A 24,680-nucleotide genomic window follows, 5' to 3' on the forward strand; every position below is an offset into this window, starting at 1 on the left:
CCAAACCAGCCAGAAAACTGGGGAAGTGAGTAGACCAGTAGCTACTCGTCGTCGTCGTCTTCATCCACCTTGTACTCCGGGTCTTTCTCCTCCTCTCTCCTCTTCCGCTCCTCCTCCCGAGCTCTCTCCACTGCCACCTCTGGGTCCTCGTCCTCCTCGTCAGAAACTGGGTACCCCTCACCGGGTCTTGGAAGAAGGAAGGGTGTGGCCAACCCGGGATCGGCCCTGTGTCACCGCAAGTGGTACTCGTACGAGAGGGTGTAAGGCAAGAGCCATGTCCCTCTCCATACGAGCCTGACGCTCTGCAAGCTCGATCAACAAACCGTAAACTGCGCCCCTTTGTCCTGGACCGCGGGCGCTACAAAGGGAGGAGGTGGTCTAAAAGTAGCCGGGAAGACCGGCTCAGTCTGGGTCTGGTCAGTGGGAGGTGGAGCAGGAGTAGGAGCGGTAGTAGTAGTGGGAGTAGGGGTCGGATCGGGAGTAGCCGTGGGAGGAGGGGTCGGATCGGGAGTAGCCGTGGAAGGCTGGGTACTCCCTGAAGGTGCGGACCCCTCTCCAGTCTCAACTCGCCGCTTCTTCGCGGCGGGTGCATCAGGAGATGGTCGAAGTGGAAGGTGAAGTAGAGGCAAGGCAGGCAGACGGTGGCCCTTTACCACGAGGGGTAAGGGCTCAAGACGGGGGAGGCGCCGCAAGGTAAGTCAACAGACAAGGGGCCGTCAATCTTCCAAGTCTGGTAGTCTGGGGTTAGCCAATGCTGAGCGAGCATGGCAGCCAGACTCAGTGACCTCTCTCCCTCGAGGTACTGCAAGTCACGTGGCCAGGTGGGGAAAAGTCGGTGGGCAAAAATGGTGGCTATGCCACCGCAGGCAATGGTTCCCGCCTCCTTCTTCCCCTGGTCGTGGAGGTACTGGGCGGTGAGGTAGGCAATGTTGAAGGTAAAAGGACCTTCACAGTCGACGTTCAGATAACCGCCCAGGATAGAGAGCTCGGTGTTGGTAGTGTTGTTCGGCTTCTTTCGGCCGAAAATAGAGCTCCCCATCAGTCTAAGAAAACAACGGACGGGGGAATGGTGGACCTGGTGGAGCTTTCGCTCCTGGAAACGGGTCTGGGCCAGGCACCGCCAAACCTGACGGTAAACCTTCCTCGAGTCTGATGTCACACCCGAGGAGGTAAGGTCAAGCAGCCTACCAAACTCCGCTAGAGGCATCGTGAAAGTCCGGTTGAACAACCGGAAGGAGACTGAAAGACAGTCGGGGTCAGTATCGTATGCCCCTGAGGAGAAGGTAAAATAGCTGAGAAATTCGAGGCTCAGCTCTAAGAAGGTACGGCCCCTCATGGTAATGAGGCCAGGCATCCCCGTGCCCCGTAATAAAGTCTCTGATCGACTCGTAAATATCGAGTTTCTCTAATGCCGATTTATCCAAAAATCGGGAAGGCACATGTACACACTTGACCAAGTTAAAGAATTTCGTACGATGGACAGCGTTGAAGAATAATACCAGTGGGTAGTCTGGGTGGGAGTCGAGGGAAGTGTCCCCTCGGATCCGAATCGTCTCGAAGTAGACGGAGCGGCGGTGAAGTAGAAACAGAGGCGTTTGTGGAAGTGCTAGGAGCGAGAATAGATGCAACAGAGCCGGCGTAGCTCGAGACATCTCACGACCCGCTTCGGTCTCTGGAACGCAAGGCAAGCGGCTCGTTCTAGGACGTGTAAGGAACCGGGGCGCTACAAGGCGTGCGGCTGTGGTGAGTCCGCCACAGGTGTAGCAGTGGTGGCTGGTGTACACGTAGTGGCTGCTGTGGTCACCACTGAAGAGGAACTAGCAGCAGTGCTAGCCGTGGTGGTGACCGTAGTGGAAGTGGGCACTGAATCGGGCTTCAGTGGGGGTGGAGCAAAGACCGTCCCTGCAGCTGAAACAAGGAAAATTGGGGCTGCAGTGGTGACTAGGGCAGAGGTAGTGGCAACAGCAGGGGCCATTGACTCGCTCGAGGACGGGCTGGAGGACGAACTAGTGGAGGGTAAAGAACTAGAATCCATCCTGCAAACATAGGGTAAGGGATAGGAGAGGAAAAAAATGGTTAACAGAGGCTAAGGCAACAGAAAATCAGCATGTGAAACCATAAACACTCCCTTACCAGCCTAAAATTTCGACCTAGAACATACAATTTCCAACAATTCCTCAAAAGTTTCGAATTACAGAATGCAATTGGCGATAGGGAGACTGGGATAGCAATTAACAGCAGTAGCTGGTAGCAACAACTGAAGTTGATTAAGACAATGCAGTATACAAACCGTCTGACAGTCGAAAAATTCGACTTAAGCAGCCCTAATCGCAAGAATTTTGCACAAGTTTGAATGGAAACATTATAGGCATCGACGGGGTGTGATAGCAGTCTAAATAGCAGCAATTAAGCGACAAAGAAGCTAATTTAGACAGAAAAACAGCAGCATTCACCAATTGACAGTCGAAAAATCGACAATCCAGCACCCAAATCGCAAAAATCCATGTAAAAATCGAACTAATCATGTAAAACAGCGAGGAAGGGGAATTATGATCATCAAGCAAGAAGAATAAGGGAAATAAACTCAATTAAAATCGAAAAATCGACAAACAATGGATATACAAACCCTAAATTCGACTTTCACCTCATAAAATTCCAAATAGTCGAAATTAAAATGCAAAGAAGGTGAAGGAAACACTTACTTGATGATAAGAATCCTACAATATGCAACTAATCTTCAAAAATCAAGCAAAAACAAGCGATTTTCGAGCTCAAAACCGCAAACCCTAACCCTCTTTGAAAACCGTGAAAATCAACACAAATTAAGGGGGAGATAAGGGGCTTTTGAAGATCAATTAGCAAACAAGAGATTGTAGGTGACGGATTTGGAGATTTGGGCAAGAAAATGGGGATTTGGGGATGAAAATGATCGCACAAGGGAAGGTTAGACGGAAGTTAGGGATAAAAATGAATTAGAAATACAAAGAAAGAGTTTTAAGGAAAACACTCCCTGCGTCTATTCATTTCCACTCGATCGAGTGGTTTTAAACCGCTCGATCGAGCACTGTTGATGTTCCTGTTGCTCGCTCGAGTAAATTTTACTCGATCGACTAGTCCAGCTTGTTGCTTTGCTCGATCGACTGGATAGGGTGCTCGATCGACCACATGTTTACTTGATCGAGTACAAAAAGTACTCGATCGAGCTCTTTTCTCATGTAAGCTCTTTAATTTCCGTCATTTCCTCCTCGGGATGCGTGAAACTTCCCCAAACCTGCATAAAAACACATCCAAAAATTTCCCAAAATACCAAATACGCAAAAGCACAGTCTATAGTCTTACGTTTATGCTAAAAACTGTCTAAAACTAATTGTCCTAATTAAAACGCAATAAAACAAATTCAAAAGAAATTCAAAAATTATCTATTACAAAGTGTTACACGGGGCATTCCCCGTTTAATTCCCATCAAATTTCAGTTGCCCCTTGGTGGGCTTCTGACTGGAGAACGTCACCTCAGCAACATTGACTGTCCTCTTCAACTTCCATGAGCATGAGTAATCACTCGAAACGGTAGGAGGGGAGTAGTTCACATCCACATAAGCGTGAACCTTCCTCGTCCTTGCTCCTTTATCACCAGCTTTAGCGTCAACATTTCCAGTTTGATTGATAATAATTGTACCATGTCCCTTGACAGCTTCCCCTTTGCTTTCATTTGTACCTACAGCAAGGAAAACAGACGAACTTTCCTCCTTTTTGCTCTCAGTCTGAGGCGGAGGGTTAACAATAGCGTCACAATTCTCCAAATTTTCATTTGGAGTGTCAATACTAGGATCAATAGAAGAGAGAGCATTGCAAGGCTGGGCTTGCATGGGAGCTCTCCGGAACTTAGACTGATGAAAAATCAGCTCCTCGTCCCCTACCTGAAAGGTCAAAGTCTTCCCCCCAACGTCTATTACTGCACGGGCAGTGGACAAAAATGGTCTCCCTAAAATTATAGGGGTGTGTGCATCTTCGGGGATGTCTAAGAAAACAAAATCAACGGGAATAAAAAACTTCCCGATCTGAACAGGTACGTCTTCTACTACACCCAGCGGCCGTGATAAACTACGGTCGGCCATCTTAACAGTCATGTTGGTACAACTCAGCTTTGTCAAACCAAATCTCTTGGCCAGAGATAAAGGTAAGACATTCACACTAGCGCCTAAATCGCATAGCGCATTATCAATCAAATGCGTACCGATATGACACAGAATTGAAAAACTACCCGGGTCTGATTGCTTAGGGGGTAACTTATTTTGAAATAGGGCTGACCCCACCTCAGTCAAAGCCACGGTCTCACTGTCATTAATAGTCCTCTTACGCGCTAAAATTTCTTTCATAAACTTTAAATAAGAGGGTACCTTAGTTAGCAATTCAGTGAACGGCACGGTGACCTCCAAGCTCTTCAAAAGTTCGACAAATTTGCCGAATTGTTGATTAACTTTAGTATTTTGCAGCCGCCTCGGGAAGGGAACCGTAATAGGTATCTCGAGTCCCTTGTTTCTCTTCCAAAGTGTCTTCTGGAGCAAGTTCTGTATCCTTTGGACGCTTCTTACCTCTCGAACGAGGTCTTTCCGGTGATATCTCACTTAATCGAGCACTAGCAGGCTCTCGAATAAGCTTCCCGTCATCTATACTACTCGATCGACCAATTTGCTCACTCGATCGAGCAGTTTCTTCATCAATGTCAGTCGATCGAGTACAATTTCCACTCGATCGACCAACTCCACTTTCTACTTCACTCGATCGAGTAGATAAACTACTCGATCGACCAACCTGTTCTTCCTGTTCGCTCGATCGAGTGGAAAAACCACTCGATCGAAGACTTTCATCTTCAGTTCTACTCGATCGAACACGATTTGATCGATCGAGCAACTGCTTTGTCGTGAGCCCTTTTTCTCGACAAAGATACATCTTTGTTCACCATCAGCATTAGCTTCCCTAGGGTCTGATTTTGACACTTCCGGTCCCTCATAAGAAAGACCGCTTCTCAATTCTATCAGATTTACCGTCTCATGTGGATTCTTCTCATTTTGAGTCGGTAAATGACCCTGCTTTCTCGAGGATTGATTTGCAGCAAGTTGGGCAACTTGAGTCTCAAGTGCCTTAAATGACGCGTCCTTCTGTTGATTTTGTTGATCATTCAGCTGCAAATGCTTTAAAATGGATTGCAACATAGACTTAATCTCTCCTATTTCATTCACCCCAACGGAAGATGATGCACCATGGTTAGGAGGATTGAAAGAAGGAGGCTTCTGAAAGCCTTGTTGATTCTTGTGTGGAGTAATATACGGCTGCTGCTGATTCGGAGGAGCAGTGGGATTGAGCACATTCTGACTACTCCACCTCAAATTGGGATGGACGTTCGGCTCGTAATAAGTGTTGTTCTGCCTGTAATGTTGGAAGGCGGCACAAGACTCATAGGAGTTGGGACAATGATCTGAGACATGTCCCTCTCCTCCACATCTTCTACAGACGAAAGGACCGTCTGACACAACATTCACCTGATACATCCCTCCTTTGGAAGCTCCTCCCAGCTCATATTTATCAAATCTTGCAGTGAGAGCTTCAAGTGCAGCGACAGAAGAAGATTCTGCAGCTCTTCTTTGATTACCTCTGGAGTTCCCATATTCAACCTTATGGGTGGCCAAATCATCAATGATCTTTCACCCCTTAGTCTCTCCCATATTCTCAGCAAATCGGCCATTGTTTGCAGCATCCAAAATAGCCCTCTGATCGTCATACAACCCGTTATAGAACTGATTGCATAGACTCCACTTTTCGAACCCATGGTGCGGAATGGTTCGCACCAACTTCTTGAAGCGGACCCATGCCTCGTGAAAGTTCTCGTCAGGCCCTTGTTTAAAGCTCGTGATCTGAGCTCTAATGGCAATAGTCTTCGATGCAGAAAAGTACTTCTTATAAAATGCTAAAGACAGTGAATTCCAGTCAGTTACATCGTGAGCAGCCCGGTCCAAATCCCTTTACCACTCCCTTGCAGCATCGTGGAGTGAGAAGATAAACATGGTTTCTTTTATTTGATCCGGTGTCACGCCAGTTGGTGGGGGTATGGAGCAGCAATAATCGATAAAGGTCTCCATGTGCTTTTATTTGCATCTTCATTTGCGGCTCCCCGAATGGTTCCTTTCAACCAAGTTGATATAAGAAGGCTTTGGTTCAAATTTTCTTGCCTCCCCTGGTAGTACAAATCCCTTATAGAGATTTGCTGCTGTCGGTTCGGAGTGACTGGCGATGGTTGCTTCTTCGACCATTTCTAGAAAGTCCGGAGAAGTGACTGTTTCAGCAGATGAATTGGAAACTGGAGATGAAGGTGGATCTTCCTCGAACAGCTCGTTCTCATGAAAGCTTGACAGAGTACTTAGCTCTTCCTCTGTCGGTAATACCCTTTGTGATCGTCTCAACTCGCGCAAAGATTTCTCAAGCTCAGGATTATAAGGCAATAATTCACCACCTTGTGACCTGCGCATAAGAAGAAACTACAAATAGGATATAAGAATAGTCTAAGGAACGGGTGTCCCTTAAACTAAAAAACAGACTAAAATAAAGACAACCAAAAATTAGAACAATTGCCTCCCCGGCAACGGCGCCAAAATTTGACACGGCTATCGCAACCCTATCAAAGATAAAACCTAACGGTCTCAACTAAAATATAGTAGAGGCAGTCGAGTATCGAATCCACAGGGAGGTAATGTAATTATAGCTGTCTAATTCTAATCCTACGGTAACAATTGGGGGGTTGTTTGAATTTGGTTCTAAACTACGAAGTTTGAACGGAAAAGGAAATAAAAACAAAAGCAATAGGGGCAGAAAATCGGTTTAAACTATCAATAAGAGAGGGACATGTCGGGATTTCGGTTTACTACGGTAGTCCAATAACTCAGCTGTAAATGACTCAGACGAACTAATGTGAGACGGATGTTGAAAGGTCCTTTCGGTCCACTTTCTATCCTAAAATACCACTAACTTAACTTTCGTCCTCATTAGGGTAGTCTACTGTTTATAGCAGGCCTATTTAGTCCAATCTTTCGATCCAGGATTAATTTTAGCCAGATTAAAGGGTGACATAGAAGCGTGCACTCAACTAGGTCGGATAAATACAGTTAAATTGCCATAGTGACAGAGTCTCATAATCAATTCGTCTAATTCATTTACTACGTCGTCATAATTCTACCGCAGATTCCCTAATCCCAACATGAAGGGAGTTTAGCTACTCATATCGTTAATTAAACTAACAAAGAAACAATTTTCCAAAGTAAACATTATAAATAAACAATAAATTGCAATAAGGAAAATTAGGGCAAAAGAAGTAATAACACAAACGATAAATTAAAGCAAACAAACGTTTAATTATTATTAAAGGGAGAGAAGGAATTACAATCCAAGCGAATCCGGCGTAAAGAACACAAAATCCGAGTAAAAGCAATCCCGAAATAAGGTAACAGTAGAGAGGAATAAAGCAGCGTTCTAAAGTTTACAGTAGAGTGTTTGATAATATAAAAGATTATCATAATTAACCTAGTAAAGCGTGCTTAAATAGCAAGGGAAAAGAGTTTAGCGAAATAAAACATCACACGGGATAATTAAAGCCCAAACCCATCAAAACCACTCGATCGAGTGGATTAAAACCACTCGATCGACCAACTCTTCATCCAAAACAGCTCGATCGACAGGAAAGTTACTCGATCGAGTAATAGCTCTTTCTGCGGCATAAGGATCGAGTAGTAAACTACTCGATCGACCAACTAGGGGTGTAGAAACCACTCGATCGAGTGGAAAACAGCTCGATCGAGTGACTAGACTTCATTTCAGCTCACGTCCTCGCCTAAATGCCTCGTAATTCGTGCCACGATGCTTCCAAACACAGTAACTCACTCTGGAAAATCCCGTCTCCTCTAAATGCATGCAAAAAGGACGAAAAAGGGTACGATTCCACTACTTTCGCGTTCATTTCTACAAAATGGACAAAACGAACCAAAGTAGCCAATTCGGGGCAAAATATCATAAAAACAATATGAAAATGCATAGAAATACGTGCTGAAATAGGCTAAAAAGACTACTCATTAGGCACGTATCACATTAGGTGGTCTTGGTAAGGCACCTTGGTGTATGGGGGTGTTATAGGAACAAATTTTGGTTCCGGCTTAGGAGCAGGAACGGGTTTCTTCTTAGGAGCAGGCTAGGGGTAGAGGATGCATGCTTTCTCTTCTTCATCCCCATCATAGAGTCAAGGCAGAATGGAGTTTTACCTAAGAAAAATGGTCATTGCACCAATTACACGGTATAAGACAATCCCAACAGACGGAAAAAACAAAGGACAAAAGCCTCACCAGATGACATTGACGGTTTCGTCTCAGGGTCCTTTTCTAAGTTAGAGGAAGTTTCTTCCTCCTCTTCTTCATGTGGTTCCTGATCTTCTACTTCTTCATCCACCCTGAGTGAATAAGAGGAGGAGCCTGTGGGCTGCGAGGAAAGGAGGGAGGGGAAAGTCCTGGCTTGGGGAGGGAGACTGAGGAGCCTGGTCACAACAGAAAGATCCTTGGTGGGAGTCGGCTACAATAGATCTACGAGAAAGAGCAAGTAAGAACAGTGAGATCAAAAGGGTAAAGCAGAACATCAACAAACAGAGAGTACCTTCAACAGAAGCCCACTTGTCAAACAAGTAGCTAGGGGTAGGTGAGATGGAGTCAATTTTCACAAAGATAAAACGCTTGAACTAACCCTCATCCCTCACATTGGGAGGATGGATCACCCCGGAATTCATCTTGTTACAAGATCTAAGGGTCACTTGACCATGCTTGACGGATCGGTAGGTGTACAGCGCCACCAGATCACCAAAACTCAGAGCCAAATTATAGTCCTCATCCAGGATGCACAACGAAATGAGAACACGCCATGCATGTGGCTTAAGTTGAAAGATCGCCAGCTTATTGAAAGAAATGACTCGCTGAACTAAAGGAGGAAGAGGGAATGAAAAGCCCAACTGAGATGGATACTCGTACAAGCATATCTACCCAGGGCAGTAAAAGTCAGGCAATTCGCCGGGTTGGGGAAGACGAATCGTCACCTGTTCACCCAACACAAATTTCTCTCTCACCTCTGAAACATCAGAGTGAGCATAGCAGGAGTCACATAAATAAAACTCAGAGAGAACTCCAGTGGTCTCGAAGGAGTTAGAGGAGTTGGACTGTGGCGGGGAGGGATGAGGAGAAGGGCGACGAGTGGATTTCTTGGTCATGGTGAAGAGAAAATTAAGAGTAAAAGAGAAGAAAGAGGGAGAAAGTACCTGAGAAGGGATGTTTTTTTGGAAAAGAAGAAATAGAGAGGCAAGGGAGGTTGGGGGGTATTTATAGAGAGGGAAGTTGAAAATAGAAAGTCTTGGAAGTTGAGAAGGAAAGACGTGGGGAAGGGGATAAGGGTAGTTAAGAGAGTGAGCGCCGTGATTGATGAGACTTCTGCCAGTCCGGCTTTGTAGGGGAAATTAATTCTCATCATTTCAAGGAGCAAATGGATTGAAACTACTTTGACGGTAATTGTTTGGGTAGTTTTCTACCACAATTTCACTTGATGACGTGGCGACGAATAAGTGGATCAAAACAGTGGCAATGGATTGATGACTGATGTGATCATTTTTTGCGCACATTTAGTCCCTTAATTGAACCGATTTTGCATACTATTATAACTTTCCATAGCCATTTTATTTGTCAAATGCTTTCTATTTTGCTTTCCTAGTGCATTTCGTATGTTTTGTAGGAAAGAAGATAATAAGGCAGAAATTCCCGTCTTTCTTGCATATTTGGAAGGTTATTGATGATATTAGATGGACTAGTATGAATAGGAGGCAATAATGATGACCAAGGATGTAGGAATAAAGAGTATATAGAAGGATCATAGGGTTAAAAGTAAGAATGACGAGAGGGAAGACATTACAAGAAGAAATTGCTCGAAAACTGAACCAAGGGTTACTCCTTTGGCTCTGAAAATATGCTAGATGTAACGGTGTCGAAAAAACAAGTGATCTAGGCTTTTGAATCACTCCAATAAGAGTCCGGATGAGAAAATGACGTCCGTTTTACAATCCGAGCTCAAACAAAGAAGCTGTTCGCCAATCCGCTCGTCCCGAGACTGAAGACGCTCGTCCCCTGAAGGAATCTGCTCGTCCACCCCTTAAATCCGCTCGTCTTCCCCTCTTTTTGTCCGAGCGTCTTGCTCCAAATCCGCTCGTCTTCCCTTGCTACAATCCGAGCGTCCCGAGACCAATCCGCTCGGATTCCCTTACATCAACTTTCGTTTTCTTCTTGCTCCACTAGATGCGCATATTTTTCAAAGACCGTCGAAAAGGAGACCGGAGTCTCTCTTGAGACCGGCGATTCCCTACCAACAATTAGCATTGTTAATTTACTATTTTACCCTTGCTTAACCTAATGATGCTCTACTATATATACCCCACTTGTAATAATCAAACCATCAAGTTTTTCATTAGGTTAAATCAATCCTTCCTTAGATTAGATTAGGAGTAGATTTGAATACATTATCATTTAATATTTCCACAAATTACACATTAATCTTTCCTTAATCATTGTTCAAGTTTATTATTAAGTAATTCAAGTTTATTATTAGGTAATTAGAAGATTATTGGGTTTATTGGGAGATTGACAACCTTCCATCAATCATCAAGTTCTTCTATTATTCTTTGCATTATTATTTTTGAATCTACATAGGTATAATTCTCTTAATCCTTGTTTTAATTATTGTTAATCTTTCTTACTTGTTCATCATGTTTGGCTTTATTAGTATGATTGATAACCTTGTTAGCATGTCAAACTTGATAATGAGTGAGTAGTCTCTTAGCTAGGATTAATGGGTAATTAGGGGAAATAAACATGGGGAATGATTCATGCTTAATCTAATATGCTTCCATAATTAATTTGCTTGCTTGTTGTGATTTCAACTTATGCACATGTTATGTTAGATGAAATGCTAAGCCTATGAATCCTTGCATTTACAACCATCACTTAACTTTTCAATGAGACTTATAAGACATAAACCAACTCGAGTCTCATTAGACCATGCATATAGTTGGATAGGGAGGATTAAGTCGACTTGTAGGTGTTGTACAATCTAATCGATTCGGCTCCGGGACCCAAACCTTCCTATGTTTGTATGATATAAACCAACTCAATCCATCACAACAATAATTGCTTGCATCTAGTAGAAAACATGTTTGTATGATCAAATCCCATGAATCCCTTATGAACCCATGATATCCTACCACTTTTAGTCATTTGTTTACATCTTTCCTTTTGTAGGTTGTTTATTGCTTTTATTAGATTAGAATCATCAACCCATTATAATTGTGACAACCCCTAGCACAACCATAATTAGATTGAATAATTTGAGTAACCCACCGTCCCATGGATTGACCTCGACTTACCGCTAACTAGTTGTTTGTTGAGTATTATAAATGTGGTTGATTGGATGTGACCCGACGACATCACCCATCAAAATGGCGCCGTTGCCGGGGATGGTGTTGTTTATTTGAATTGTTCTTTTGTCTAGTTTTATTGTGCTTCTTTTTCTTGAGTTTTATTGTACTTGTTCTATTTCACATGCTCAACATGTCTACATTCACTTTTTGGCAATATGAAAATGAATCATTTGATAAATATGTTGCAAGATTTGCAGATTATATGACTCATGCTTGGCATCATGGTTTTACTCTTTCAAATTATGAAGCATGTTGTGTTGTTTATAATGGCATGAACCTTGAAACCCGCAACTTGGCATTTCACTTGAGTGGTGGTAGAATTTGTGAGATGAGTTGTGAGGAATTTTGGGAATTTGTTGAGTTCATGACCATTCATTGTCTCAAGCAAACTATACATGACATATTTGAAAGTGCCAAGGAAGGTATAGAAGCGATAAAAAGCACATTTCAAAAATTCATTGAGGAAAACTATGATGAAAATGAGATTTGTGAGGATGAGAAACCTTCCTATAACCTTGAGCCAATCCACTTTGCCCACAAAATTACCCCACCTTGGGAAGATGGAGTGCTAGATGAGGAGGAGTACATTCTTGATTGTGAAACTAATGCTTGGATGCCGTCATCCTACTCCTCTTGAGTTTCAATGAAATTAACCTCCATGGAATTTGATGTTGATGGGCAAAGTGAGAATGATATGGATGTGAGCTTGAGAGAAAACTCACCCTTTGAGGATGACATATTTGAGGGAGACAATTGTGTTGAACTTGGTGAGCCTTGTTACGACAACCCCTTTGATAATGGACCTTATTGGGATGAGGAATATGATGAGGACGTTTGGGAACCCCAAATAGACACCCTTAAAATAACCTTGGATGATAATGAGAGTACTTGCATTGAATGTGGTGATTTTGACTATTTGGAGGATGAGTTGAGTGAATTGCCAACCAACTACCCATTTCATGTTCCTTCCATCCGTCATTTCTCTTATAATTTTTGTCATAATGTTCTTGACATGCTTGTTCGGTCTCTTATTTGGACATTATTTCATTGCATAATTTTGTGTTGTTATCCATGCCTATTTATTTCTCACTCCCAAGAATTTGACCGACTTCTACGTGTTGTGAGTGCTAGTGATAATCTTCTATGAAATTGTTCATTAATAATCTTTGGTTTAATGGAGTTCCTCAATAACCATTAATTTGTATATATGCATTTAGTATAGTTTGCATTGTAATATTTCTCACATGATTCATGTAGATAGGTGCATATAGATTAGAATTCATGCATAGTCACTAATGGCCAAACCTATTCATTTCTACACTCGAAATAGTGTTTAAATCGGTTTGGGGAGGTTTGATCATAAGTGACCATAATTTACTAGAAATCATGCATCATATAATATAGTTTAGATTGCATTCATTTGTTATATATGTCATATAGAATTGCATTTAGTTAGAGGATGCATTCATTCATATCATATCATTGCATTTGTACTTCAATTTCCATAAAATCAAAAATCCAAAAACATGTCTTTCTTTTTCATTCCTACTCCTACATGTACATTGAGGACAATGTCCAAAATAAAGTGGGGGGTGGGAATTTATATTCCAAAAATGCATAAAAAATGAAAAATTTCAAAAAATCACAAAAATATGTCTTTTAATTTTCCTAAAACAAAAATCCATAAAAATTTGAAAATTTAAAAAACCAAAAACATATTCTTTAATTTAGTAGTGTAGAATTGTATATACTTGTGCTTTTGTTCTCTTCTCACATAGATACAACACTACATTTGAGGCATTAGCAAGGGAAAATGAAGACCGCTTGGTATGATCGCTCTAATCTCTATTTCCTTTCCATTTCTTTTTCATTATTCATATGAGGAGGATGGGCTTACATGTCAAGGTGGATGTGGTGTCTTTTGTTGTTGCGGTTTGTGTATCTATGTGTTGTTAGGAGTTGCATTTAGTTTATATGACACACTAGTTGGTAGAATCATATGCATTAGGATGTATAAATGTTAGCTGCATCATGGCATGTAGTTTGCATGTTAGAAAAATTTTGTAAAACCGTCTACTTGGGAAGCTTGACAAGTGTATATAGGCCCTAGTAGATGCTTTTTCTTCTTAAGATTTTGCTTGTTTCAATACTTGTAAAACACCCTAGGATGTGTCATGCTAGTATCCTTTGACCCATGGATTAAGGCCTAGTCAAGAGTACCTTGTGGTGTGATAACTCCTTGGCTACCGTTTATTCCAAGGTGGCCCTTGAAACCATGCATCCATCATCCATGTTCTACCACATTTTTACCATCAAAGGGAATGGGCACAAAAAGAAATTGATTTGAGTTCAAAGAAATGAAAAGAAATGTGAAAGAAAGTTTGCAAAATGCATCAAATGAAAAGAGGAGAAAAAATAGACTCCTAAAGTTTCAAATATAAGGCACCCTCACTACATATGGGGTGACTTTGAAAATGTTCAAAAAGAAAATGCAAAAAGTTGAAAGTTGTCAAGTGTTGAAAAGCCAAAAATCAAAAGAAATGGTAAAAGAAAATGTTCTCAAATGTTATATGCCACAAGAAATTGGGGGGAAAATAAAAACAAAAGCAAACTCCCAAAATGAAACTCAAATATCTATTGATCCCTTTATCCATCGTATCCATTTTTGTGAATGGTAGAGAGGGGACGACCCTTCTTCTTGTCTAGGCAAGAGGGGGAATTCCGCGATCCTCCAGTGTTTCTAACACCATAGGGAGTCTATTCTTCACAAAAGCATTTAACGATTGAGGACAAAGGTACCCTAGCTTGACATAACTTGGAGGTGATTTATTGGTATCCTTCTAGGCCTAGTACTTTGAAGAAATTGTATCTATGAAGGAGTGTGTACCCTTGAATTGCTTCCCTTGTAGATAATTTCCGCCACTTAGATGAGGAAAGTGGCTATTCTTTTGTAGATGCATCCATTACTTTATTTTGTGTGCTTAATGTTTGGATGTGTCGCCATTTTGGCAACACCCACCTTACCTTGCAAGAAGGTATCCTACCTCGTGGTTGTCTTGTTGTGAGTTGAAGGGGCGGAGTGAGACCCGCTAATTGTCTCATATCGGCTATATTATTAGGATAGCTTAAATAAAGGTCTAGTTTTTGTCACCTCTTTACTCGGGACGAGTAAAGGTTCGGTTTGGGGATATTTGATGTGAACATTATTTGCGCACATTTAGACCCTTAATTGAACCCATTTTGCATACTATTATAACTTTCCATAGCCATTTTATCCGTCAAATGCTTTCTATTTTGCTTTCCTAGTGCATTTCGTATGTTTTGTTGGAAAGAAGATAATAAGGCGGAAATTCCCGTGTTTATTGCATATTTGGAAGCTTATTGATGATATTAGATGGACTAGTATGAAGAGGAGGCAATAATGATGACCAAGGATGTAGGAATAAAGAGTATATAGAAGGATCATAGGGTTAAAAGTAAGAATGACGAGAGGGAAGGCATTACAAGAAGAAATCGCTCGAAAACCGAACCAAGGGTTGCACATTTGGCTCTGAAAATATGATATATGGAACGGCATCAAAAAAACAAGTGATCTAGGCTTGCGAATCACTCCAATAGGAGTCCGGATGAGAAAATGACGTCCGTTTTACAATCCGAGCTCAAACAAAGAAGCTGTTCGCCAATCCGCTCATCCCGAGACTGAAGACGCTCCTCCCCTGAAGGAATCCGCTCGTCCACCCCTTAAATCCGCTCGTCTTCCCCTCTTTTTATCCGAGCGTCTTGGTCCAAATCCGCTCGTCTTCCCCTGCTACAATCCGAGCGTCCAGTGACCAATCCGCTCGGATTCCCTTACAGCAACTTTCGTTTTCTTCTTGTTCCACTAGAGATGCGCATACTTTTCAAAGACCGGCGAAAAGGAGACCGGATTCTCTCTTGAGACCGGCGATTCCCTACCAACAATTAGCATTCTTAATTTACTATTTTACCCTTGCTTAACCTAATGAAGCTCTACTATATATACCCCACTTATAATAATCAAACCATCAAGTTTTTCATTAGGTTAAATCAATCCTTCCTTAGATTAGATTAGGAATAGAATAGAATAGATTATCATTTAATCTTTTCACAAATTATACATTAATCTTTCCTTAATCATTGTTCATGTTTATTATTAAGTAATTCAAGTTTATTATTGGGTAATTAGAAGATTATTGGGTTTATTGGGAGATTGACAACCTTCCATCAATCATCAAGTTCTTCTATTATTCTTCGCATTATTATTTTGGAATCTCCATAGGTATAATTCTCTTAATCCTTGTTTTAATTATTGTTAATCTTTCTTACTTGTTCATCATGTTTGGTTTTGTTAGTATGATTGACAACCTTGTTAGCATGTCAAACTTGATAATGAGTGAGTAGTCTCTTAGCTTGGATTAATGGGTAATTAGGGGAAATAAACATGAGGAATGATTCATGCTTAATCTAATATGCTTCCATAATTAATTTGCTTGCTTGTTGTGATTTCAACTTATGCACATGTTATGTTTGATGAAATGCTAAGCCTATGAATCCTTGCATTTACAGCCATCACTTATCTTTTCAATGAGACTTGTAAGACATAAACCAACTCGAGTCTCATTAGACCATGCATATAGTTGGATATGGAGGATTAAGTCGACTTGTAGGTGTTGTACAATCTAATCGATTCGGCTCCGGGACCCAAACCTTCCTAGGTTTGTAAGATATAAACCAACTCGATCCATCACAACAATAATTGCTTGCATCTAGTAAGAAACATGTTTGTATGATCAAATCCCATGAATCCCTTATGAACCCATGATATCTGCTAAAGGTCCGTCTATTGGGTCACAAAATGGAGGTTTGATTATTGATTTCTAAACTAATAAAAGATTATGGGAAATAGGAATTAAACAAGAGCATAAAAATAGTAGATACGATTAAGATAATCAAATAGGAGAAAGCATGCTAGGATTTCCGTTCACCATGGTAGTCTATCGACTCAGTTGCTAATAGCCTAGACAATCTACTGTGAGAAGGATACAGGAAAGGTCCTTCCGGTCCACTTTCTATCTTAGAATTCCACTAATTTAACTTTCGTCCTCATTAGGGTAGTCTACTGTTCATAGCAGGTCTATTTAATTCAATCTTCCGATCCAGGACTAAAATTAACCAGATTAAAGGTAACTTAGAAGCGTGCACTCAACTAAGTTGATATTACAGTTACATTGCTATGGGACAGGTTCTCACAAATAAATCGTCTAGTCTATTTGCTACGTCGTCACAATCCTACCAAGGATTCCCTAATCCCGACATTAAAGGAATTAGCTACTCATAATATTAATGGTGACAACAATAATAATGACAAGTGTACTAATCAAAGTCATGATGAAATAATGATAATTAAGCACAAACTAAATCAGGGCAGAAATAATAGAGAGAAAACAAAGATTAAAGTAAATAAGATTAAGATCAAGGAAGAAAGAGTGATTACAATTAAAATCATTTCGGCGTAAAGATCAGTCCACAAGCAAAGTACGAGATTAAGAGATTAAGCAGTAGGTTTAGAAGCAAAAGTAGAGGAAGAGTATATGAAAAAAATATCTAATGACCTAATTAACGTATGCTTAAATAGGAAAAACAAAGCTTAAACAAAACAATAGTAACCCGGGTCATTAAAGCCCGTGTAAAACTAAAATCCTCTCGATCGAGTGAATTCAGACCACTCGATCGAGGTCTTCTCCAGCTTTTCCTCTCGATCGAGCAAATAAAGCTCTCAATCGAGGAACTCCAGTATTCAGCATTTCGACCGAGTATACAAAAGTTGTAACACCCACGAATTTTCCGTGTTGGCATTTATAATTTAATTAGCCATTTTATTATTTTATTTGTATTTTAAAACCGTTTTTATAAAAATGCGGCTTTACATGTAAAATAATATTAATGTTGATAAAAAAAATATCCATCTTAAGTTTGTAGTAGGTCCGGGTTGTATTTTAGGGTAAAAACGACTTAAAATGATAGTTTGAGCCTGAGATAACTTTGGGCCTTCATCCTACTCTTTTCCCTCCACCCATATAAGAGCTTAAACCCTATCTTCTCCCTCCACCATTCATTTTTCAGCAACAAACACACAACTACAACACCATTGTTACACAACTTCCACCTCCTTCACTAAAATGGCCATAAAACCTTCGTTTCTTATCGGTTTTCAACGATTTTCACGCCTATCTCTTCCTCTCCTCGCCCTCTATCTTCCTAGGTAAGAAATATTTTGACTTTCCCTCACCCTTGCTGCTGGCCGTGACTTTTGTGGCATGATTTTCGAGGTCTTACTTTGGAACTCGGTTCTTGAGCTTCCTTTTGGGCAACCAGCATGGTTTTGAGTCGGAATCTTCCATTTTGAAGAAATAATGAGGTAACAGTGATGGGTTACTCGGTATTATATCATTTGTATGTTTATATGTTATGTTTTGTTGTTATAAGCAAGTAATTGTGATTCTTATGAGATTATATGTGTAGTTGTTTAAGATGGATTTATACAAGGTTTTACTTGCTTAAATTGAGTAAAGATTGTATCTTTGGCTTTCTTATGAGACGGGTAATTAGATATGGTTGTTGTTATATGTCACTAGTATCATTACTTGCATAAAGTTTCAGTTTTGAGACGGTTCCATTTAGCTTGCTAAAGGTTCATTTTTGAGACTATTTTGGGTGACCCGTGTTGGCCTGGAACCCGTCGTATCTGACCGGTGCGACTTCCAAAGCCACTGAAAATATGACAGATAGACCGGCGTCAAAAAATTAGCTGGTTTAGCCACTTGAATCACTCGATTCGGAGTCCGTATGAGTAAATGGCGCCCGTTTTACCGTTTCAAGTTTTATAAATATATATATCCTTTGTGTATGATGGTTGTTCATGCTTTTTATTTGTATCATGACCAAAGTTTTCCCTTGTTGACTCGTATATGCTTATGGGTGGTTCGGATTTTGGTTTTTTTACGTTTTGCCTCGTGTTCCGTATTAGTTAATTCATTTGTTATCGGTTATTTATACTTTGTTCAAGTAACATGTAAATGAGAAATGAACCATTTATTCATTACCGCTCATTATATTTTATAGATTGGGTTCACTATAATTTATATGGGGAATTTACATACTTCCTTCTTTTGAGCTTGTTATGTTTTAAATGTTGGACTTCACATGATTACATGGTTGGACTTTGCATGATTAACTTGATGGATTTCCTGAGACTTCAAGTATTGGATTTTTATGACTTGTTTGATGGACTCATAAATGAGTCGCTTGAGTTGGTCACATTTATCCTGTAGATTTCACATAACGTAAATTAGTCATTATCGCTTATTATATTGTATTTAACCGGCATGTTTAATTATAAAATAAAATATTTATTAACATAATGCAAGTATGAGATATTTATTATAAATAGTTACTTGTAGTGAGTCGTATTCTTAATAATGTCTAGTATTGTTCGATTGTGTGAGTCTTGGTCCTATCGGACACTAGAGGTGAGCCATAGGCCCTTTAGTTACGATATTATCGTCGGGATTGATGTTCCCATCCGTACTTATGTTGAGACGCAAGCCATAAGTATGAATGTGACATTAATAATCCCGTCTATGAGTCTTGGTCCTATCGGATACTAGGGGTGAGCTATAAGCCCTCTAGTTGCGATATGATCGCCGTCCTACCAGGAGGTTGGAGTCTAGGATGTAGTCTTGTGTGTGGTATCTCGGACATGCTTTCAAGGTAGCCTCTGAGTCGGATACTCCGTCTACACTTTGTGTTGGTCTTACACTTGTGAGTCGTATTCTTGTAGAAATGCCATAATACCATCGTATGTGCTTGACATGCATTTACGCCCTACTTGTGCTATTCTGGCAAGTACGGGTTTGGCCTACTTGTGCTATTCTGGCAAGTGTGGTTTTGGGCCACTTGTGCTGTGTTGGCAAGTGAGTCTTATCTTAGTCTTTCCGCCATTCTCGTGCTGTTCTGGCGATTGGGGTACTCGATCTCCATGAGTAGTCGAGTCTTGGGTGCGTGCTGTGCTGGCGCACGTCGAATCGGGATGTACACCCGAGAATCTGCAGATTTAGACTAGGACCGTATCATTATCGTAGTCCGACCCGGGGAAATTATAGTCTAAGAGTAGTAAATGTCTTGCATTATTTGGATGGTTACTTTGGTCATATCTCCTTAAAATACGTGCTCGTGGCTAAGTGGTCGTGTCTGTTTCCTTGTCTTTCTTCCCCATTTATTTTATTGTTGCTTATGCCTTACTTACTTGTTTATTCCATCATTTCTTTTATCCTTGTTGGTTTAAACACGTATGATCCCATGTTTAGTTATAAGTTGATTCACTTATAACTTATCTAATATGATTATTTGTTCATGTTCTTTGTTATGTTCGTTTTGACATAATGTGGCTGGGAGAACCCCGAGTTACTCCCCCACTGACTGTGGCTTTCATGTTTACATGAATGACAGGTTTGTGAAGATCCATTTGTGGCGTTTAGATGATACGTGCATATTGTATAGTCTTTTTAGCCTATTTTAGCACGTATTTCAATGCATTTTTTGTACTGTTTATATAGTATTATGCCCCGATTTTGCTACTTTGGTTCGTTTTGTCCGTTTTTTAGAAATGAATGCGATAGTAGTGGAATCGTACCATTTTTCGTCCTTTTTGCATGCATTTAGAGGAGACGGGATTTTCCAGAGTGAGATATTGCATTGGAATGAGTGAAGGCACGTATTACGAGGCAGTCGGTGACGAGATTGGGCTGATTTGAAGGAAGAAGACACAATCGAGTGGTTTTATTACTCGATCGAGTGGTTTTTATGGCCTCAGTTGATCGATCGAGTAGTTATTTACTCGATCAAGAAGTGCTGAAAAGAGAGGTTACTCGATCGAGTAACTAATCTACTCGCTCGAGTAGATTTTCTGGTGTTTTGCTCGATCGAGTGGATTTATTATACTCGATCGAGATGTTTCTGCTGGCGTGGGCTTTAATTAGCCCGTAAGCTTGTTTTAGCTTTTGGACTTATTTTATTTCTATTTAAGCATTACGTTACTAGATCATTAGCTATCTATCGATTCTATTATCATCGAAAATTATACTCAGTTTTTCATCTATCATTTTCATTCTTCACTGTAACTTTGCTTTCGGGGTTAATTCGCTTGGATTTTGTCGTTCTTTACGCCAGATTCGCACGATTGTAATCTCTTTCTCCTTTCTTAATAATATTCGTTCTTTTGTTTACTTTAATTCTTTGTTTTACTTTATTTAATTTCTACGCTAATTTACTTTTATGCAATTTAATTATCGTTTTAATATGTTGAATGCTGGTCATTTATCTGTTGTTAGTTTTGTTAGTATAAATAGCGATATGAGTAGCTAAATCTAATTCATGTTGGTATTAGGGGATCTACAGTAGAAATGTGACGATGTAGTAAGCAGTTTAGATGAATTAATTGTGAGATTTTGTCGCCATAGCAATTTAACTGTATTTTACCGACTTAGTTGAGTGCACGCTTCTGAGTCACCCTTTAATCTGTCTAAATTTAATCCTGGATCGGAAGATTGGATTAAATAGGCCTGCTATGAACAGTAGACTACCCTGACGAGGACGAAAGTTAAGTTAGTGGAAGTTTAGGGTAGAAAGTGGACCGGAAGGACCTTTCCATATCCGTCTCGCATTAATTTGTCTAAGTTGTTTACAGTTGAGTCACTGGACTACCCTAGTGAACCGAAATCCTGACATGACCCTTCTCTATATGAGAGTTTAAGTCTATTTTCATGTCTTTATTGCTCTTATCTCTGCTTCTCTTTCCTTTATACCTTTTAGATTAGAAAACAAATTTAAACACCATCCCCCCTCCCCATTTGTGACCAAATAGACGTACTTCTACAGATATCTTGCCTCCCTGAGGAGATCGACCTGACTTCCCTAGCTATATAGTTAGTTTAGTTAGTTTATTTTTGATAGGTACACGACAGCCGTATCAAATTTTGGCGCCATTGCCGGGGAGGAAATTGCCCTATCTGTCTTTGTTTCATTTATTTTATCCGTCTCAGGGAATTTTTATTCCTTGAGGCAGTTCTTATTTATTTTCTTTCAGTGTTGTTTATGCCCAGGTCAGGTAGGTTTGAGTTAGTTTCAGCTGATTCAGAGCCAGAGAGACTATTCAGGCATAGACTCCGTCTGCAGAGAAAATCACGAAAGGAAGACTTGAGTACTTTCGAGCTAGAGCTACATCATTCTCTTTTCGCAGAAGACCAGTGTTTAGAAGAAGACATTCCTATTTCTTCCAATCAACCAGTAAAGATGCCGAACATTGCTAGTCACTCGGAGCCTAAAGCATCGTATATTCCTAAAGGTTTCAATCTCCAGATTGAGGATGGGAATACATTTGACATCCGTCCTACCTATATCAATCTGATGGAGAGAAATCTCTATAGAGGTGTGGCAGGTGAAGACCCGAGGAAGCATATGGAGGTCTTTACGGACTACTGTTCTACTATCCCCGCCACAAAGGGGGTAACTCAAGACAAGATTAAGGAAGTTCTATTTCCTTTTTCTTTGACCGATGCAGCCAGGGAGTGGCTGACTGATTTAGACCGTACGACCGCGGGGGTTACGAACTGGGAGACCCTTGCTCTTGCTTTTAAAAGAGATATTTCCCTCCACAATGCACAAATCAGCTGAGGGCTAAGATTACGAGTTTCAAGCAGGCACCTGATGAGACTCTCTATGAAGCATGGTCCCGTTTCAAGAAGTTGGTGAGGTCTCTTCCTCACCATGGTTTTGACCCGTGGTTTCTGTCTAACCAGTTCTACAATGGGCTGTATGATGATCATAGAGCCATACTTGATGCGTCATCTAATGGGAGATTCCAAGAGAATACCGACGATGATAAGGGATGGGCCCTTATTGAAGAGATGGCGAACCACAGTGCTGAATATGGAAACCCGAGGGAGGGTATTAGAACAGTTCATGCAGTCGATAAGCAAGTTATGGCTCAGCTGGAAGCCATGAATGCTAGATTTGATAAGTTAGAGTTACATTCTGCTGGGGAGCCTCAGACGGTCCATATGCTTACGAGAGGGGAGACCGTCACATGTGAGAGGTGTGGTAGCAACGACGGTCACACTGCTGTTGGCTGTCTTACAGAGAAGGAACAGGGTCCTTGACTTTCAACAATACAGGCAAGGGGGGGGTTCCTATTATAATAACCAAGGGGCAGTCCATCCCAATTTGAGGTGGACTAGTCAAAATGTGCTCAATCCTACCCCTCCTCCACACCAGCAGCAGTCATATGTCCCACCACATAAGACTTAACAAGGCTTTCAGAAGCCTTCTTCCTTTCCTACACCTAATCAAGGTGCCTCGCCTTCTAGGGGGTAAGTAAGATAGGTGAGTTGAAGACTATGTTGCAGTCTTTGAAAAAGCAGTGGAAGTTAAGCGACCAACAAAAAGATGCTTCTGTTAAGGCACTTGAAACTCGAGTTGGCCAGTTAGCCGCTAACCAGTCCACAAGGAAACCGGGTCATTTACCATCACAAACTGACAAAAATCCACATGAGACGGTAAATTTAATTAATTTGAGAAGCGGTCGTTCATATGAGGGACCGGAAGTGTTGAAATCAGACCCGAGGAAGGAAATAATAGCTGATGAACAGTGTTCTGTCAAAGGAAATGAGCTGACGGCTAAGAAGGTACTCGATCGACTAGTTTTTGGAGGTCGATCGAGTAGATTTGCTGAAGAAAGTGCTCGATCGAGTGGAATTTCTACTTGATCGAGTGAACAGGAAAATGCATCTGCTCGATCGAGTGATGCTGTTGAAGAAACTACTCAATCGAATGGGAATTTTGGTCGATCGAGTAGTATGGATAATGGACAGCTTGATCGAGAGCCTGCTAGTGCTCGATTGAGTGACAAATCGCTTGAAAGACCTCGTTCGAGAGGAAAGAAGTGTCCAAAGGATACAGAGCTTGATCCGGCTGACACGTTGGAAGAGAGAAACAAGGGACTCGAGATACCCATCACGGTTCCCTTCCCGAGGCGTCTGCAGAGTACTGAAGCTAATCAACAATTCGACAAATTTGTCGAGATCCTGAGAAGCTTGCAGGTCACTGTGCCATTCGCCGAACTGCTGACACAGGTACCCTCATACCTTAAATTTATGAAAGATTTTATCGCGTAAGAGGCACATTAGTGATAATGAGACGGTAGCCTTGACTGAGGTAGGGACGGCCCTAGTTCAGAATAAGTTACCTCCCAAACAGTCAGACCCGGGTAGTTTTTCGATTCCGTGTCATATTGGTACCCACTTTATTGATAACGCGTTATGCGATCTTGGCGCTAGCGTGAGTGTCTTACCGTTGTCTCTAGCTAGGAGACTTGGTTTCACAAAGTTTAATTGCACCAACATGACTGTTCAGATGGCCGACCATAGCATATCACGGCCACTAGGTGTAATAGAAGACATACCTGTTAAGATCGGGAGGTTCTTTATTCCCGTTGACTTCATTGTACTTGACATCCCCGAAGATGCACATACCCCTATTATTTTAGGGAGACCATTTTTATCTACTGCCCGTGCAGTAATAGACGTCGGGGGCAAGACATGAACTTTTCAGGTTGAGGATGAGGAGCTGATATTCCATCAGTCTAAGTTCCGGAGGGCTCCCATGCAAGCTCAGCCTTGCAATGCCCTCTCTTCTATTGATCGTATTATTGACACTCCAAATGAAAATTTGGAGCATTGTGCTGCTATTGTAACCCCTCCGCCTCAGGTTGAGAGCAAAAAGGAGGAAAGTTCGTCTGTTTTCCTTGCTGCAGGTATAGATGAAAACAATGAAGGAGCTGTCAAAGGGCATTGTGCCATTAATGTCAGTCAAAGTGGGAGTGACAGTGTTAAAGCCGGTGAGAAAGGAGCAAGGGTGAGAAAAGTTCGCGCATATGTGGATGTGAACTATTCTCCTCCTAGTGATTCAAGTACAAGCTCATGGAAGCTGAAGAGGACGATCAATGTTGCTAAGGTGACGTCCTCCAGTCAGGAGCCCTCCAAGGGGCTACTGAATTGCTCTGGGA

General features: G+C 41.2%; 1 non-coding gene across 1 annotated transcript; it reads right to left on the reverse strand.

Annotated features, from left to right (window-relative positions):
* Positions 1 to 22,285: 22,285 nt before the first annotated feature.
* Positions 22,286 to 22,391, reverse strand: LOC141635906 (small nucleolar RNA R71). Its single transcript, XR_012540560.1, has one exon. It is a non-coding gene; the product is annotated as a small nucleolar RNA R71 (small nucleolar RNA).
* Between the last annotated feature and the right edge of the window lie 2,289 nt (positions 22,392 to 24,680).

Source organism: Silene latifolia, chromosome Y, assembly GCF_048544455.1.
Source record: "Silene latifolia isolate original U9 population chromosome Y, ASM4854445v1, whole genome shotgun sequence".
Taxonomy (NCBI): Eukaryota; Viridiplantae; Streptophyta; class Magnoliopsida; order Caryophyllales; family Caryophyllaceae; genus Silene; species Silene latifolia.